The sequence below is a fragment of the Trachypithecus francoisi genome, unplaced genomic scaffold (assembly GCF_009764315.1).
Source record: "Trachypithecus francoisi isolate TF-2019V2 unplaced genomic scaffold, Tfra_2.0 Contig01474, whole genome shotgun sequence".
Taxonomy (NCBI): Eukaryota; Metazoa; Chordata; class Mammalia; order Primates; family Cercopithecidae; genus Trachypithecus; species Trachypithecus francoisi.
In genome coordinates, this window is record NW_022681435.1 from 1,792,466 (window position 1) to 1,812,321 (window position 19,856).

The 19,856-nt window shown below is 38.7% G+C and overlaps 1 long non-coding RNA gene across 1 annotated transcript; it reads right to left on the reverse strand.

The window, feature by feature from the left end:
* Positions 1-399: 399 nt before the first annotated feature.
* LOC117098794 lies at positions 400-17,962 on the reverse strand. Its single transcript, XR_004443602.1, has 3 exons — positions 17,764-17,962; positions 1,861-1,944; positions 400-576 (listed from the first exon to the last, which is right to left on the reverse strand). It is a non-coding gene; the product is annotated as an uncharacterized LOC117098794 (long non-coding RNA).
* Positions 17,963-19,856: the final 1,894 nt, after the last annotated feature.

Genomic DNA, 19,856 nt, shown 5'->3' on the forward strand with positions numbered 1-19,856 from the left:
GATGCTGCTAAAGAGAAAATTAGTGAACTAGAAGATAGAACAGAATCTATTTTCTGGACTACCATAACAGAGAGATAAAGAAGTGGAAAATATGATAGAGAGGTTATGAGACTTGAAGGAAAGTATACATCTATGATGGGTTCTAGAAAGAGATAATAGGGTTATTGGAGGAAGAGCAATATTTGAAGAATTAATGGCTGTGAATTCTCTTGTGTAAGTGATAAAGACAAATCATCAGATTCAAATGCACATAGATGACATGTCCTAGATGCCTCTCTCTCAACTCTAGAATGAACCAGAATGAAGCATGAGGGTTTATTCCGCAAGTTTGACCATGGTATAAGAAAATGATTTAATAGGAAGTGATGGTATCTGCAGATGAATTCTCTTCTGCCCTTCAGGATTTCCACTTTGTCAGCTTTGATACAGCCTCTTCTCTTCTCCACTCCCTGTGCTTGAGCTTTGGTGTTTTGTTTGTTTGTTTGTTTTTCCACCAGACCTGGACTTTGGAGATATGTGGATTCAAGCCTTCTCTTCATTATGATTAAAGTCTCACGTCTTTAATTTCAACTGAGACTATATAAGAATTGACAAAGGAAAAGCAATTAAAAACACACCTATACTCCCCGTATTACCAAATCACACAATGCAAAAACAATTTTTTTAATTCAAATTTAGGTGAAGGACAGTTTCAAAGGACTTGTCTGGCACAGTTTTTGGGCACTCCATCTTCAAATAATTTTATTCTTTCCTCCACTTTTAAAGTAGGTTCTAAATATCCTTATATTACAAATTGTGGAAACAATCCTGGTTTGAAGGTCACAAAAGTTCAGGGCTTAGCTCTATCACTGTTCTGACCTTGGGAAATCTCCTGACCTAATAACAAGTGTGTTATGGTTTAATTATGTCATCCAAAAAGCATGTGTTGGAAACTTAATCCCCAGTGCAACCAGTGTTGAGAGGTGGGACCTTTAAGAGGTGCCTAGGTCATGAGGGGTATTCCCTCATGAATGGATTAATGCTGTTATCAATAGAGTGTGTTCCTGATAAAAGGGTGAGTTTGACCCCCTTTCCTTTTCTTGCTGTCTCGCTCTTTCACACTCTCTTGTCCTTTTATTTTCCTCCATGGAATGATGTGGCATGAAAGCCCTTGCCAGATGCTGGTGCCATGCTCTTGAACTTCCCAGCTTCTAGAGCTGTGAGCCAAATAAACATCCATTACTTGTAAATTACCCAGGCCGTGGTATTCTGCTACAGATTCACAAGCAGACTAAGACGAATGACAATCTGCTCTGAATGCATGCCGTGAATCAGGCACCATGCTAGATGCCTCATATGCATGCTCTCACTTAATCCTTAGAAGAGCACCATGAGGTAGGTTCTCCTAGTAACTCCATTTATAGTTGAAGCCATTGAAGTCGCCTGCCCATAGCCAAGTGATTAGAAGAAGGAGAGGTCCTCTGACTGCAGAGCCCAGGTCCTTTAACTGCAAACTCCTTTGGAAATTTCAACCACTTTGGACTCCAGCCTCATTGGTCACTGGTCTTCTGTTTTCTCCTATCTTAAATGAGGCCACTATTACATTAACATTCTATAATGTGCTTGTGTGTGTGTGCCTGTGAGTGTGTGTGAAATTTAAGCTCCAGTGAAGACAATCAGGAATTTGCATCTGCCTCTAGGAAAAAGAAACAAAGATAATATTCTACCATACTTGGAGATAATGGCTGATCATTTATACATAAACATGGTTTTCAAAATTAAAAAATAAAAGCTGTTATTGTGCAGATTTTATTATTTCTACAAATTATCAAAATATTAGTATCTATTTAAAAATCAATCAGCTTAGTAAATAACCCTTACCAATCCAATCAGTTTGAAATTCTACATTAGAAAATTAAGATGTTAGTCCACAAAGAGCTTCCAACTCAGGGGTATTGGGCCTCCCTGCAAAGAATGTTAAAAACATGTACATAGCAGCTTGCAATCTGAATCCTCTACATAGTAAGGTTTTTAAATCACTTGCCAACTCCCCAGAAAACACCCCATAGCCTTCTCATTTACTTTTTTTTCTTTGTTTCTGACTTCTTTCTCTTTCTTATTCTTGATGCCTGCTTAAACCCTACTTGTTTGATTTTTGGGATGCGAGATACAGTTCTTATTCTCCTTCTCATAAGTCTCGCCCTCAGTTGACCAACCCAGTCTATGGGATATGTAAGCTTCTTCTTCCAAAGTCTTTGGATTCTATGTAGTGGTTTCCTTTCACTGAACACTCATCCTTTACTGCCTGTTTTGTTAATTGAGAGTCATATGAATGAAGAAATCAACTCTTTGTATTTGCCACTGTTTTAAACTTACTTTGCATATAGCATCAATCATCTATGAATAGGAGTGATATCTACATGTGCATAAATATGGGATAAATACAGTTGCATGCTCCACATAAATATGTATACATTTTCTTAGCATTTTGTTTGGGTTCAAGAAACAGAAATCTACTGTACTTAATTTAAGACCAGAGGGATTTGTTATAACGATACAGGGATATCACATAGAACCTCAGTGCAGGAAGTACAGTCAGTCCTCTGAAGACTGAACTGGGACCGGGAAAATCATCAGGAGCTAAGCAGCTACTTTCTCAGTCTCTTTTTTCTCTCTGGGGCCACATGATCTACCATCTGCTCCATTCTCTTGCTTTTCTCAGCAGACGGTCTCTCTCTGCACCATGTTTTCATGGGCCAGGGAGAACCATGACCTCTAATCTCTTGTCTCATAGTTCCTATTCTTAAGAGAAAGAATCTGAATGGCCCACGTCATGGGTCAGGTGTGCAGTCCTGGTCCCCCATCAACTGTAGCCAAAGAGGAGTAAAATTTCATGACAAGACAAGGCAGGAGAGGCCCAGAGGGCAAGGAGTTGGTAGGGGTGCAGTTGTGAAGACAGGAATATATCTTTTAAAATCTCTTAAAAACAGTAATGATCATATACAGAGTGTGTGTGTGTGTGTGTGTGTGTGTGTGTGTAAAATGAACAAGTGAGCTAGTTAATACTTGAAAAGTTTGCTTGTAAGTTTTATGCTAAAGAAAAATGAGAAATGAGTTTTTTTTTCTAATGGAAAAATAAAAGTGCAATTACGTTGTTGGAGGCTTGTAAGGACAGAGAGATGAAAATAGGATATAAAATTCAATAGAAAAGCACTCTTTTTGAAAATGTTACTTGAGAAAGAATATTCTGACATCTACATGCAGGGTAGGCCGGCTTTGGAAACAACAGCGGGCAGGCAGCCCATTTGGTGTTTCCATTTTATAATCTTCTGTTCATAATATAGAACCAGACCACAAAGGTTTAAAGAGCGTGGGCTAAGTGCCCCTCACTCAGCAGACAGCATCTCGTTGCAGATATTTAAAGATTAAAAACAGAGGCAGTTAGTCAACTGTGTAATATTTACTGATTTGAGCAGCTCTACCATACAGACATCTTACACATCAATTTAACTATTATTATTGTGTTGCCCTTTTCCAAGAAAGGGTAAAGTAGATTTGTAGGAGCACTTAACACATGTAAATCCCCCACACTTTAAACCAAAGCGCCTTGTATTAAAGAGCTACATAAATTTTACAAGTATTCTGTCCTTTCGAGATCATAGCTCTATTCTTTCCTGTACCATAATTAAAGCAATGCCTCTTTGTAAGCCAGTTCCATGAACCCTGATGGAAGATATCTCACAAAAGACACTACTTTTGCTAAGTGCATAATTGCACCAAGGATATAAGGATGTGCAGAGGTTCCAGGCTAGGGAATTCTGAAGGCTCTATCAGCAAAGAGCTCATTGTTTCATTGACCACCACAACCTTCTTTGAACTTTATTTACTCATTTAATGTGCTTCCCCACTTTTCTTAAGACTGGCTTTAAAAAATGATTTAAAGCATGACTTCCTTCAAACAGCTAATAGTCCATGAAACAGCTTAGTACTTACAAAAGAATGCTCAAATTGATAGCGGTGGACTCTGAAGTGCTATATTTTTCCACTGATAAGGTACAACCTAGCCAGAGATAGTGTGATTTTTATCTATCTCATCAACAGTATGTTTTCCCAAACTTTGTTCCAAAGGAAGCAAAGGTTGTGTTTTAAATTGAAAGTAGTCAGTGCCAAATGATTTGATGGATCAGCTGGAATGATTAAAAATGTATTTTGTGCAAGAGATTAATAACAATTATTTCGACCAAATTCTTGGAAAATCATGTAGTGATTGCATACATTTCTACCAGAAAAAGAACAAGTAAGAGATTTAACAGGCTTATCTAATCAGGCTTAGATAGTATTTATGAGAAAAGTTGGTTTGGGTTTGGCAAAGTCAGGTTTGAAATTCAGCTGTTTCTAGGCTCAATGATTTCAACTTGTGCTATGTGATATCTATGTCTCTCCAAAGAGACTAGATATTATAAAATCATGAGCTTTGAAGTATGTTTCCTAAATAATATACCATAACAGAATTTTTGTTGCGTACACAGTGTTTCATCATATGGTTCTCTGTCTTAATTATTATTATTATTTATTTGGCTCATCCCTGATTGTTAGACACTTTTATATTTGCTAATCTTTCCCTTATTGTAAATAATTCTGTAGTGGACATCCTTGTAGATAAGTAATGTCCTTTAAACTTGTGCCTCTGGCTCCACTCCCTCTCAGCTCCAGTCAATCTATTCCATGCCCCTGACTTATTAATCATGAAGATAATTCTTCTAGAAACAACATTTTGTTGAAAACAGGATGGTAAGATATTCTGGCTGTGCCCAGAGACTCCACAATATAGTTTTAACCTCCTGTTTCTTCATGATCACCTGGTGATTTCCCAAGGTTCTGCTACTTAAAGTTTGGCTACAACTACCAGCTGATTTTTACACTAGAATCTAAACCACTTTTTCTCAGAGGGAGAGGGATTGGTTGGGAGAAGGGAGTCCACAAGAGTCCTTCCAGGAGAGTTTTGGAAGAGAAGACCATGGAAGAAAAACTGTTCTTTCTCAAGAGAGAGAACAGTGAGGCGGTCATATGTAAATCTTGGCAACTTAAGCAGCCAGGTTTTCTGCCAGGTGAACACTGGAAGAGAAAGTTTGCCTGCAGAGGGAGAAGAATGAGAAAAGGTAGAGAGGAGTGTGTGTGTGTAGGGGGAAATACAGAGACAGAGACATTCTGATAAACATTCTAACAGAGATGAAAAGAAAGAGAAAGGAATCGAAGTGGCCCTTCCCTGAATGAATACTAGGAGAGAGCAGCAGCAGGGATATGGGAGGGGAAATTCAAGTCCTGGGAAGTAGTTGAATGAGAAAATTAGATCTCCTCACCTCTTTACTGCTGCCCTGCACACCAAGATCAGAGTTGGACTGAGGAGTGGACCACTTAAATAGGTACATGGTACATTAATGCATAAATGCATTCAAGTGTTCCTAGGAACATTTTACTGACACTGGAACATCCACAGGGAATCCAATGACACCAGAAATGTTGCAAGATGGAGCAAATTGCATTTCTAATACTCTTCTCAGGGAGACTCCGACATGCTGAGGGAAGGGATTCTTTGGCGAGCTGCTTGGAAAGCAGATGCGTTCCCCTATGAGACATGCTTGAGGTCAACAGACGGTCTTTAAATAACCTTCAAACGAGACTGGGTCATTTTAAAATCAGGGTTCTCATGGAGCTTGGGGCCAAAGCTGAATTTATTTGGGAAGGAAGATCTTTGATTGCTGCCAGCCACTGCCTTATTCTCTGCCCTTCCCTTCATATAACGTCCTACTCTTGTTCTTTTCTGAGCATATTTAGAGACCATCAGTTTGAAGGAGTGCAGAATTAAAAGCCTGTCTAAAGTCCCCCTCTTTTATCGTCTGGAGGGCAACCACATGTCTGGCCTTGAGTGATTGTTCCCTATTCTATATTTCTTCTTAGGCTCTTCTCTTATCTCCACATGATACTTTTTTCAAGTACTAGTTTACATTCTATATATTTTAACCTAGTGGTTCCATCTAAGCCACCACCGACACCAACTTTGAACCCTTTGCAGAAGAGCTAATGAGAACTAGAGAGGCAACAAATTGGTACTCTAGATGTGATTCCTGCAAATGCTAGTTGACACAAGGGCATCCGTGCTATTAGCTGGCCGTGGAAAGCAGGTGTATCTCCTGTGGAGTAAGGTGTCATATGCACAGGCAACATCTATGGCCACAGGACACTTTACTTCCTCTGGAAGACCCAGACCAGAAAGTTTGCACAAGACATCTACATTGTCACAATTAGGTGCTATTCCTATTATTTAAATCACCTTCGAAATGGCCACTTGAGTTTTGACAAAAATCTGTTCTAGATTTTAGCAAATGCGGAGAATGAAAAGAAATTCTGTCACAGAGCCCAGTCTCTAAAGGCAGCAGGTGGGAGCCGGTTGAATGGTAGACACCCCCTAACTCTGGGCTGTGCCCATGCTGCCAACTCCTCAATATTATCATGAAGAGGGTGAAAAGAAGAAAATGCATTTGGCAGTTTAAATCAGATAATTAATTTTTTAAAGGTATGCTGAATATAATTCCCAGGTTTGATCCATCTGTTTAAACTTAAGTAAAAGAACGTCACTCCTCAACTGACCATACTACGTGATGAATATGCTCTTGAAGTGAATGCTTTCAGATGGTTTCCTTTTATGAAACATGCACAAAGATGTGTACTGTGGTGGTGGAGTTGGCCTTGTAAGACATCTGGCTACAACATGTGCCTCATTAAGTTACACCTGTAAGTGCAGGGTCATTTTTTATGCCAGTAATATTAATAATAAGGGGTTCATTGAATAGGATTATTAATGGTGCCAGGTGGAGGATGTAGTATTACTTACAGCCTGGTAGGGGATTGGCTAACGTCTCCTCCTGCCAACGTTTCTGGTTTCATGTTTATAGACAGAGCCCTCCAGATGATGGCTGGCAATGTAGCCATTGAGAAAATGAATTCTCCCTTTCCCATCAGCAAGAGAATGTACAACAGTTGGTAGAGAATTTGAATGAATCTATGTTCTAATTTTGAATGTATAATCTTGTGGAAGAGCAAGTAAGATATTTACCAATTAATTCAAGAAATTAAAAAGTCACTTTCAAAGTTTCACTTTCCTCTAACTTAAATGGACGCTTTTCAGTCCTAGCCATCTCCTATCACTTCTTATTTCAAGAGACATTCATCTCTGCATTTTCCCTTTGTGGTCACAAACTGCAAATCAAAAGGAAAAAAACTGAGAAGAAATCTAAAACCTTTCCTTCCTTCTGTGGAATGTTTGCCTTTGCTGTTTTACAATGCACGACTTGTAACAGAAGGAAATGGAGGCTCAAGGTAGGGCACTTTTTAATGTGCATTATTACAGGTGTTAGCATGTCTGGTAAATTCAAAGTATTGTTTGATTTGGCAACCAGATCCCAAGACTTGGAATACTAACTCATGTTTTAGCTTCAGATTACATGCAACTAGAATAAATTTTTAAATTTAACAAGGCAGTTGTTGAATGTTAATTAAATTGCATTTGAGTAATAAAATCCAATTGATTGCTAAGAGTATGCTAAGGCATGATAGAAAAATTGCCTTTTACATATCTTTAGCCATTCATAAATACACACATGTATCTATTTGTGCAGAAACAATAATGAAACAGTTAAAAATCTATTTGTATCGCACTTTACAGTTTAGAACTGATCTTTTTTACATACATTATATTAACAGCTCTGTGAGGTAGGTGGTGGTGTTATCTTCATTTTGCAGAGAAGAAAACTGAAGTTCAGAGACTGATATTCTCAAGATACACACTTAGCAAGTGGCCTCTGCAAAACTGAAACCCTCCCTCACTGAATCTAAACTTTTATGTTGTTTCACTCTACCATCTGTTTCCCCTTTCCCAGCCAATTAACTCCCCTCAAGAAAAATCCTAAAATCCAGGAACAACTTCCACTGCCACCTCGTTTTAGTATAAAGACATTTACGTAATCTGGATGGATCTCATCAAGTTAATGATGAGTGGAGAAAGACAGCGACAAAGAATACATACGGTACAGTTTCATTTCTGGGAAGTTGATGTCAGTCAAAACTAATCCAACGTGTCAGAAGTCAGAACAGTGGTTACCTCTGGGGAGAGGCTATTGACTAAGAGCATGAGGGTACCTTCTGGGGTGTGGGAATACTCTGTGTATTGATATGAGTGGTGATGACTCACATGTATGCATGTAAAAGCTTAGCAGAACACAAGATTTGTAAAATTTGCTGTAACTCTATCATACATCAATAAAAAATTGATTTTAAAAAGAGCTTATTGCATCAAATATGTACTAAATGTGCCTGAAAAGTGTCCCCTTATTTCTCTTATTTTGGGAAAAAGAATCATACCCTATTCTTGATTCTCTAGGCTTTCTCATGCTTCTACTATCTATTCTCATTGTGCCTAGCTATTTCTTCTATCATTAATCACAGTATTTTATAATTGTCTGAATATATGGCTGTCTGTTTCTCAATGGGCAGAGAGCACTTGCTCCTTGTGTCTACATTCCCAGCATCTAGCACAGTACCCGGCATGAAATACTTAATAAATTCTTCTCGAGAAGTGAAAAAAATGAATGAATGGATGAGCCAAATGACTTTTCATTTTGTTGTTTTATAACTCATACCTAGGATATGGGTTATATTAGGATGTACTGTAAGATCAGGAAATCATATATCAGATGGGCTTCCCAAAAGTCCTGGGTCATTGCCTTTCAAAGCCGGCTATAGTTAAGCCATCACCACACCACCAATCCAGAAATATAAGTTCTGAGGAGACCATTTCCACTGTTGGGATCTGATTGCCTGCTTTCTAGACCTTTCTATTATATGGCTTCCCCTGCTTCTGCCAAAGAGGAGCCCTCAACGCTAATCTTTTCTGTATTTATTCCTGCTTAGCTCCCAGCCCTTTGTCCAATGCTCTCCTAAATTTCTTTGTAGTGGAAAGTTTGTTCACACCCTGCCCAAAACATAGAGAAACCAGACTCCTGCATCCAGCACTCCAGCTTCATTTTTATTAGTCTCTTTCGTCAGCCTTTTTAATTTATCTGAGTTCCAAGTTTAGAAAGAGCAAATGTCACCTTTATCCCAATTTTGAATGATAGCCTCTTCTGTTGAAGTTTTCCAATTTCTGCTCTGCTTTGTGTTTGCTTCTTAGGTTTATGGTTTTCCTTATGTCGAGACTGGCCTTTAACATAACTGTGAAGAAAGCAGCTTGTCCTGGGTGCGTTCTTTCTTTTCCTTTTCTCTGTTTTACTCTGTGAGTTGCAGATTATGTCAAAAGCACTCCAAATGAGACTGCCCAATTCCAGGAGAATACTTGGGTTAGATGGTGCTCTGGTAAGAGAATAGCTGGACTGTGCATTTTATCTTCTCGGCTCAAGCCTGCACAGTTGACTTGTTTGCTATTGTCATCTCTACAACCTGCTCTTCACTTGGAGTAAAAATTCTCTAGAGTATATTTCTTTTGAGGGTCTGGTATGAAGGCTCTGTTGCTGTTTTGGAGCAAATAAACAGCCATCAACAAGTACTAGCATTCACCTGTCTAGTAAATGCTTCTGAATATGGTGATTCTCCAAGGCCATGCCTCCTAAAACACTGTGCTTTTATTCTGCTCTGATAGTCTTCATGAATTTGCTTGGGTTGTATATATATTCAGCACTTTACGGGGTTTGTACTCTTTGTGCTCTGGGCAGAAATACCAGGCAGTCAAATGCAGAAATCATAAAAATGCCCTGGAGGGTCAGAGAAGTGATGGGATTTGAGGACTGAGGATAAACCTATCTGCTTTTCTTTTTCCATTTATACTCTTTAATGACTTATCTGGGCATCTACAATGGGGATAAAGAAGGAGATAAAAAAGCAAGCAGGAGGTAAATTAGCACATAAAAGAGAAGGAAGACATACTCCAAATATAAATGCCACCATTTTGTGTGGTGCTCATTCCAGAGTCTGGTAAGCCAGAGAGCATATTGGGGTTGCTCCCTCCACTCCATTTAAGCAACACCCTCAATATTGGTCCCACACACCTGAGCTAGGGCACCCTGTGGAGACTGAAGACACACAGTGTCATAATCAAGTGCAGGACTGAGAGTCAGAGGGGATCGTATTCAAGTTCTGACAACTTCTTCCTGAAAAGATTGAGTGTCCTCTCTAAGCCCCAACTTTCTCATCAGTAAAATTAGAATAATAATTTAAAAGTCACCACCAACCTGTTTTTAAGTGTCAGTTGAGGTGTTATTTTTAAAAAAGTCTAATAAATGGAAAAACATTGCATATATCTTCGAATATTAATTGTGATTATCCTGCCTTTTGCTGGCTGCTTACAGTAACACGAAAAATTACTGAGAATTTTCCTTTCACTGGTCAGGCCTATGCGAAAATGATTCCAAGCCAGGAAATTATTCTGCGTAGCTAAATGTGGTTGAATGTGTAGGCTGGTGGGGTTGTCAGAGGTGGGGGCTTGGGGGTTACAGACAGTGGTATTAAATGAGGTAGTCTAGTATGTTCTCTATTCTGGGGCTAAGGGGTTTCCTTGCCAGTCATTAGGCATAGATCTGTTTTCTAGACACTGGGATATTTAGTCACTCTGTGATTTTTCAAAATTGATGGCAGCTAATTCTTAAAATAACACTTTAATGGGTTAACAGCCAATGAAGGAGAGCTATGTTGATTAAACCTCCCTTACAAACATGTTTGATGATTATGAAAGTAAGGCACTGGGTGGATTGCCTTTAGGGTATTGTTAAATCTAAAACGTGTGAAACGTTGTCTGAAAGAGAACCCAGTGTATTCTCCCTGCTCTGTGCTCCTCCAGCCCTGACTTGAAATGAGACATGGCTTGATTGTCATGGTGGCTGCACACTGTCTTTCAACACATCTTCTACCCTGAAGATGGAGGCAGCAGGAACCCCTGGAATGTCAAACCAGGAAACCAAATCCAGCTTGAAGCCATTCTGTTATCAAAGTGATGCTTCCTTGCTCACGAGAATGCCTCCAGGCCAGCAACACAGATCTTAAGCAGAGGTAGAACCCCATTTTCCCAACTTCTGCTCCTCCCATGGGATCAGTGCACAGCCGAATAAGGTGAGTATGAGAGGATAAAGATGGCACAAGGAAAGGAGAGTAGTGTCTGGTAAGTACTCCCAGATAAGCACTAGAGGAGACCCTATGACTTGGGGGGGGTCTGATGAGCCTGACTTGCTTCTTCCCTTTGGAAAGTGCAACAAAGAGGAACAGGGAAGAGAAAGGTTAATATATAGATATATATAGATATAGATATACACACACACACACACACATATATGTGTGTGTGTATATATATATCAAAAAATCCATTTGTGGATGGATTTTTTAAAAATATTAGGAAGTGAGTCAAAGATGATCTTAGGAACAGAGATTATTTCCTTCTTTTAGCTACATGTTCTAAAAGTCAGGGGGCGGAAGAAAAGGGAAGGAACATTTATTATGTGCTAACTCGGTGCCAGACATTCTGCTTGCACTTTTAACTTTACCTCATTTAAACTTCCTAGGAATCATAGTAGGTTTTTTAATCCCCCTGTTTCCAAATGAAGAAACTAAGGTCCGTGGAGTTTCAGTTACCTAAAGTCACATGTGCTGCAGCCAGGTTCTACCAGATGTGCCTGCCTGCAAGGCACTCTACCACATTGCCCCTCCGTGCCTACGACTTCCCTGGTATTTCCAAAGGTCTAGAAATAGGTCTAGCAACATATGCTTTGACATGTTGTTCCTTAGGATTTTCAGGAACTAAAAAAGGGCAAACCAAACATTCATAAATGCAAATTATTAGTGTAGATAAACCAAATGCATTTTTGTGAAAATCAATTAAAATTCTACAAGGCAATAATTTTCTGAACAGTAATGTGTAACTAACAACTGCAGCTTCAGTTACCTAAAAAAGCTGATCATAGAAATTAAAGCCTAGCCCTCAAATTTAGCTGACTTCTAACAGCTTCAAGGTGGCCCCAGAATTTACAAATCGAGTGACCAGGTTTCAGAGACCTCTTCAGGTTCAAACAAGACTTATAGCCAGACTTAACATATAACTTATGCCTGGAGATAGAATCTCATTTGGGGTAGGAGATGGGAAATGTGTGTGCACAAAAATTATATTTCATTCTGGGTTTACCCTAGAGGCAATTTTTGGAGTTAGACTGCCTTAATATAGTTAGAAGAAATTTAACTCTACTCCTGCACAAGTCCCAGCTTTGCCTAATACCATCTTCAAGTGTAACCTGGCCCAAAGGTGGCAGATACCCAAATAAGAAGATGGCACTCAAAGGATGTTTGGGAAATGAATGAGGGAATGGCTACTAAATTGAGAGAAATGAAAATCTTTTTACTCCACATGCTCTGGAGATGGGAACACTTCCCACCAGTTCCCCCCGGTAGATGTGCAATGCCTTGTAAACTATAAGCGTGCTGTGTACAGGTATCCCTAGAAAGCGATAGGGCCTGAAACCTATAAACCAGGCCCAGCAGTCTCTTCCCTGAGGTTTTTCATCCTTGCTAGATAGGACAGGCTTTTCCAAAGCTGCAGAAAATATAATCTGCCTTCACAGAGGTATAGGAGTGATTAAGTGAGATGTTATAGGTGCAGGTATCTGTCTTCAACATTCAATACACACGAGCCATCAGAGTGATGATGGTGATGAAGATGGTGATAATAGGCGTATGGCATTTTGCAAAGCACTCCCAAGTATGTGATTTCATTGTTTTGGGTTGCTCCCTGTGAGGTAGATGATAGGTGATAAGGGTTTATTGCAGGAGTTCTCTTTAGACCAATATGAACTAAAATATAAAGTGATTCTTTTGTTCAAGGCCATACAACTAATCAGAGGCTAAAGTTGCATTATTGTCTTCAAATTCTTATTCTGGTCTTTCCCAGTGTCTCACCACCACCACCACAACCACACACACACACACACACACTACATACACACATTACACACACCACAAACACATGCATACATTACTCACACATCAGTCACAACAAAAACAACTCACAATATCTTATGACCACTGAGAAGTTTGCAATTTCTTAACATGCCCGCAGTTGAGGGAAACTAAGTATATAAGCGGCCAATGGCTAGACCATATATAAAATTAGAACTTTTATCCACAACCTGGAGCAAGCTCTCCAGGAAACCAACTTTCTATCTACTGTAAACAACCTAGAAAGCCAGGCTGCTAGAAGTCAGACCTGCAGGAAGCCAGATGGCTGTCTCTAGTGACAATCTAGGAAGCTATACAATAACCTCTGTAGCAGTCAGCTCCGAGTGGCCAGAATGTGTTTAATAACTGGCAGCTTTCCTAATTTTTGTCCCTTTTTCCAACTTTGGACCAATAGGAGGAAGCCAAATATGCACCTCTAATTAATCACATAGCACACCCCACTTCTAGTTAGCCTGCTTCCAACTTTTCCATTTCAACAGGCTCTAATCAGGGAATACCTGACGTTTTCCCTGTTTTCCACTCTAAAGCTTTCCCGTTCCTGCCTGCCTTTAAGTCTCTGCCAAAATTCAGGTGCTTGTGGCTGACTCCCTTGCTGTAGCACACCCTCAATAAAGAGCCTTTGTTGCTTTTCTCTTTTTGTTGCTTTTCTCTTTTTGTTGCCACTTGCACAGTTGTATCATCCCATCTTCATGTGGAGCAGCTGCTTTGATACAGGAAAGACTGAAGACATAGATTGCACATTGCAGATGAGGAAACTGAGATCCATGGAGGTCAGTGATTCTCCTTGGGTAGAACGTGGTATAGTCAGGAGCCCACCCCAGAATCACAGGTGTCCTGACTCCTGCCCATCATTTCCCCACTACTCTCTGCTGCCTCCCAGCTGAACTTTTAAGGAGGTGGGAGGAGGAGGAGTCAATGACAAATTAGAGTATGAATAGTGATTCTGCGGGAAGATAACACTGTGGTTCCATTCGCCACATTTCTAAAATGGGGTGAAAAGACCTCTTTGTTGGAGAGAACAGAACCCAAAAAGCAATACCCCCTCCATTTCCCCTGGCAGAGAAAACGTAGAAGTGTCTCTTGGGGTTTATACCTCTTCTAGGCCTGCAAGACAAAGCTGGTCCTCCACCCTCCAACCAATTTTCAAGAGCAAAATATTTCTTTCCTGTTTGCTTGTTTGTGTATTTGACTCTTAAAAAGGCAAACAAACAAGCAAACAGGAATGAAAAAGAAATCCTAAATTCCTGCTTTTAGGTTAGCCCTGAAATGCATTAATCTCTTTCACTTGATGTAGCTCACTTTCATTCTTCCATTTTAATATCTTGGGGGAAGAGAAACCCAAGTAACCAATAACAGTTTACAGCTTTGACGCAGAGCACTAAAGTTGTTTTTCTATGAATATAGATTATTACATTTTTTTGCAAAGCAAGTAAACAGATGCATAAAAATGCATTATTTCAGGAGCATAAGAAAACCTGCAATAAGTATAGAGCTTTTAATTTGTTTTTATGATTACTTATAATTAATTGGCATCAAAAGTAAATTATCAACATTTGAAATTGTACTATCAGATGTGATCAGGGTACTCCATGAATGATTGACTGGTTCATCTTTATATCGAGGTAGGGAAAATAATGATCTTTTCTTTGACTTTTTTTAAAACTATGCTTAAATGAAAATGCCAAAAGTCAGTAGCAGCACAGAGGAAGACATTTTAAAACAACTGATAAGGAAGGCCCAGTTTGCCAAATGAAAAATGATGTCAAGGGCTAAAAATGATACACATTACCAGCCTCATAACAGGATTAGGATCGTCTAAGAATGAAAATTTCTTTTTTAGAAAATATGAATAAAAATGGAATAGCTCTGCTAATTGAAGGAGTTTCATATACTCTCTCCAAACCATCACTTTCAACCACAAAAAGAAAGACATTTTACAGGTGTTAGTATTTTTTTTTAACCAACTCTTAATTGTTTGTCACCATCCCTTTTCCTTTTAGGATTAATGATGAAATTATTTGCTGTAGCTTTGGTCAACTTAAAACTAACCAATAAGTTCAAAGGAGTGATACACTTGACCTCTTTCTGCATCCTGTGACATTTGCTGCCCCAGCTCACCCTGCCCTGAGCTGGTTCTTCCTCAGAGAGTGCCAACAAGAAAGAAAAATTAATATTTAGTAAGCAGACGGCTTTTTTTTTATCTGAGAAGAATATGTGCAGGGATTTAGAGGACTCACCCACGTCTATTTTATTAACAAGAACGTACTTGAACTGAGAATTCAATCTCTGCAATACAAATAGAATTCACCAACAGAAGGGAAGGGAGGGGAAAAAAATAAGATTAAAAACCCACAGTCTTCCTTCTTTTTTAGCAGCCCTCCTTAGAGGTAGGGGCTTTCACAATAAGATTACGGAGCTTCCAACAAAATTAAATAAAATAAATAGATTCACTTCTAACAAGTTTCATTCCATGGCAGACCCTCAAAAGACACACTTTTTTTATTATTATTATTTTGGGGAAGTTATCTGAAATGAAACTCTGGCTGTATTTTTCTAAATAATCCACTGGGAAGAATAAAAAGCATTCCACGTTTGTAGGGAGCTGGGGATAGATTTACACTTACGGATACTTCAATATTGATAAGAGAATATAAAGTAAATTGCTTCCCAATGAAGACACAGTCAAAGACTCAGAGACATCCTTGATTATCTTGTCCTCTTCCTCTATCTAGTCCAGGTAACTATTCTACTGGTGACCTATGCTGGTTACTAAGGAACAGTATCAGAGTTAACAGTCCCCAAAGGCAAAGTGTTAAATCAAACCAAGGATATCTGCATTGCAGTTATTGTACTAGAAAAATTCTCCACTAAATCCCCCTAAAATAACAAATATTAATCAAAGTCCAAGCTACATCAACAGCATTCTTGCTTAATTGTTGAAATTAATAGTTTGTCACAAGCATTGAATTGCTCTAGTCTTTCTCATCCACCGCTGCTGAAAGTCAGAATTGGAGAACACTGAAGAATACGTAAAATTCCTAACCAGATTATTTTTACGCTGAGATTTTCCATTCTGTGTTACCAGCAGTGAATACACATTTCCTTTTCCCCAAGCTTGTTGCCTACCAAATCTGTCTTTGGGAGGTGACACCACCCTTTCATAAATACAATGTTCAGGGACACATACTGAGAAGATATTGGTTCTTTTTCAGTGATTGGAGGAAAGTGGAAAGGTTATTCAAGGAAAAAACAAGGAGAAAAAACAATGCCATGGCTTGTTGAGGAAGTGTGTCCACGTGCCAGGCAACATTCACTGAAGTCACCAAAAAGGGGGAAAGCCCCTGCTTTACTTCCTATCGTTATTTCTATTTTAGAATATTGGCTCCCGGTGAGAGCACATCTAGGCATTACATTATAAAGCTCTTCTCCTGTGGATCCAGTGGAGCCATTTAGCTCATTGGTCACTGGATATACATCTCTTTTTAGCTATTAGTCCTTGACTATTACTTCTTATACAAATATGTGTGTGGGAGAGGAAGGTGATGGTGGAGTGAATAACTCAAGTCTTGACCTCCTAGGTCACCTGAATATCAGACTCCAATGATGGGTCAAATTTCCTAGCTACAAGGAAATGTCCAAGTATTCAGTCTACTTCAAGTCTTTTATGATACTTCAGTAGTAGGGTACGTTTTCATGAGGACCAAGACAGACCAAATTATCCTTGTTTTATAGTGACTAAAATTAGAATAAGGTTCCAGAAAGTCCAGCAGGGACATCCCTGGAGAACATTATTAAAAAGGCAAATTGTGTTTATCACTCCATACTCTTCTACTGGGCCCTCCCCTGCAAAGGCTCTGTGCCCTAAGGAAGCCCCATCTGAGGTCCAGGATTCTGGCTCTTTCCTCTCTGAGGAATTCACTCAAGTCTGTAACTCTTAAAATATTCTTCCTCCGCAAAATGGCTCTATCCTTTTACTGTACCCTCTGGAGTCGGCAATAAAATTTCCAGGTTTACCTAAGATTTTTACTAGATCAACTTAAGGCAATAATAGATCATTTTTGTATTGCTGTGTTGCCCGCATGGGTAGCTGATATGCATTCTAGCAGGAGCTTTCTAACTATATTTTAATTAAAAACAGTGGTCCTCAAAGGTGTTAATTCTAATTCAGAAAGGGAGATATTTGGGGGTAGATGAAGTCTTTCAGTGCCTCCTCAACTACAGTGGGACAAGTCAATGATTACATACTCTGAATCTACAAAGTCTTGCCCTACAGGTTGATGCTCTATTAATGTAAGTTGCATGATTTCTCAGATAATTGCGTTTATCCACAACTTGATATTTGCCATAGAGCCATGGTCTCAAGAATTACTTCGAGCAACTGTCTTGCTTAAAACCAACATTGCTTTAAATCTACATATTTTATAAAGCATAAAAGCATACGAGTCATATTTTACCCATTTTCGATTTATGAAGTGCCTGGAGGTGCTTTTTACCATAAATATTTTTGCAATACAGATATACAAGTTTCCTTCTCCTGCTTTAGAATAAATGACTGGTGCCTAAGACTTTCTTCCAAATAATTTTACATAAGCACTTTGTAATCCTTTTTAAAAGTTCCTTTTTACAAAATTTCTAAGTTACCCTTCTCCTTCTTAATAGTATATAAACCTCAATATGAACATTTGAATACTTTTTTCCTTACTCTTCAGTTTTCATACTTCAATTGGTAATTTCCTATACCTTTCTGCTTTCTCCTCTTTTTTCTCCTTTACTTCCTCTGATGACTTCTGAAAGACACCGATGATAATCTTTCCCATCTCTTTAAACAGTGTTCTTTCCTTGGTGTTAAACTGTAGATAGTTGAGGTTTCACAACTTGCTTGTCATCCCATTCCTTGCTTTAAGGAATACTAGAGACAGAATGGTGATAGAGCTTAGGGTTCCACTGGGGAGAAAAACGGAGAACATTTTAGAAAGAGTGTGTGATCTGTTAAAATATATAGCACTGAAAATAAATATTTTGAGGGTTAGGAACATTAACGTCTTTCAATACTAGATACACAAACTGTCAAAGAAAACTTATGGTTCTTTCAACCCTGATCCTTATAGTTTCGATTGATTGGGGTCATAGATGGCTTCCTTGACAAAATCCTAAAATCATGTCTATCAAACAAACAACAACAACAACAACAACAAATCTAGTAAGGGAATATCACAAGGTACAAATGGATTCAAAGGGCTTTAGCTTCAAAATGCAACTTGATGTGATGGTAAAGGAACTTCCAAGAATTTTAAGTGTGGTTTCCTTGGAGTAATATTAACCAGTTGCTAGAGGCAAGCTGACTGGGTCAGATTTGCACCAGAAGTCATAAAATTTGTTCAGGGCTCAGCATGCTATCCGCTGAAGGGTAAGAACCTTTTTTTTCCATTATCCTCAAGAGTAACTTCTGGCATTAAAATTCAGACTAGTCATTTACTCATGGTACAATTTTTTTTAGTGATTTCTGATTTAGATAAAGACCTTAATGATATATTTCCATGTTTTTACTGGTATGTTCTTAATTTTGTTTTCCTTTGTTCTGAAGACTAAACCTTCAGTTTCTTTTGTTTTAGTCATTTCAACATTAATGAATACTCTATCATCTGGATTAATGACACTATTTAATTGTCTAAGATCGGAATCCTGGACTCATTCTTGCTTAAAATTAATTCATTAAATCTTATAACCTTTTTCTCCTACCAGTTAAACTTCTTGTTTATTCTTCATTAAGCAATATCTGAATAGGAGTAATCCATTGGATGCTGTATGTCATCTACAAATTCTGCCCACTGACACCTTCATGATTTGAGAGTTCTGTCTTCTGGGGCTACAAGGTGATGCCATCAAAATCCCTCTTCTGTTGATTTAGGCACATCCAGTTCCATGCTCATTAACTGTAGAAGTCAATCCTCATTAGTCAGTTGATTATCTACTCTTACCCTCGCAAGGAAATTGGCGAGCCATGATCATCTAGGCCAGTCCTATTCAAGTGGTGTTGGGTAATTGGCAACCATAGAATCATTCAATTCTAAATTTCAAAGATAGATAACTGCATTTTGCTTTCATTCTGAGGATTCAGTGGAACATAATAGACACCATAGCAATCAAAAGCTGTCTTTTAGACAGGATGAAGAACTAAAGGCAAATATTCTAATTTGGTAATCATCCTTATGGCCTTTAACAATATTTAGTCACAAAAGATTTGTTTTAGGAGACTAATTTTCTCATTTTTGTGATGGTGGTGGTATTATTCAGCAACTGGACAATTTACCTTTGGTAAGTGTAAGAGCAGGTTGGTGAAAGTGATTTTAGTTAATGTCAATAGGGCATTATAAATTAAGGGTTTATTACTTTTAGTCCTAACCTGACTCCTTTATAGGAGACACTTGGATTGTTGGTGCAAATATAGAGGAAAGAGGGCCGGGCGTAGTGGCTCACACCTGTAATCCCAGCACTTTGGGAGGCCTAGGTGGGTGGATCACAAGGTCCTGAGATCGAGACCATCCTGGCCAACACAGTGAAACCCCTTCTCTACTAAAAATACAAAAAATTAGCAGAGTGTGGTGGCGGGCGCCTGTAGTTCCAGTTGCTTGGGAAGCTGAAGCAGGAGAATGGCATGAACCTGTGAGGCGGAACTTGCAGTGAGCTGAGATCACGCCACTACACTCCAGCCTGGGTGAGAAAGCGAGACTCCATCTCAAAAAATAAAATAAAATAAAATAAAATAAAATAAAATAAAATAAAATAAAATAAAATAAAATAAAATAAAATAAAATAAAGCAAAGAACACAGGT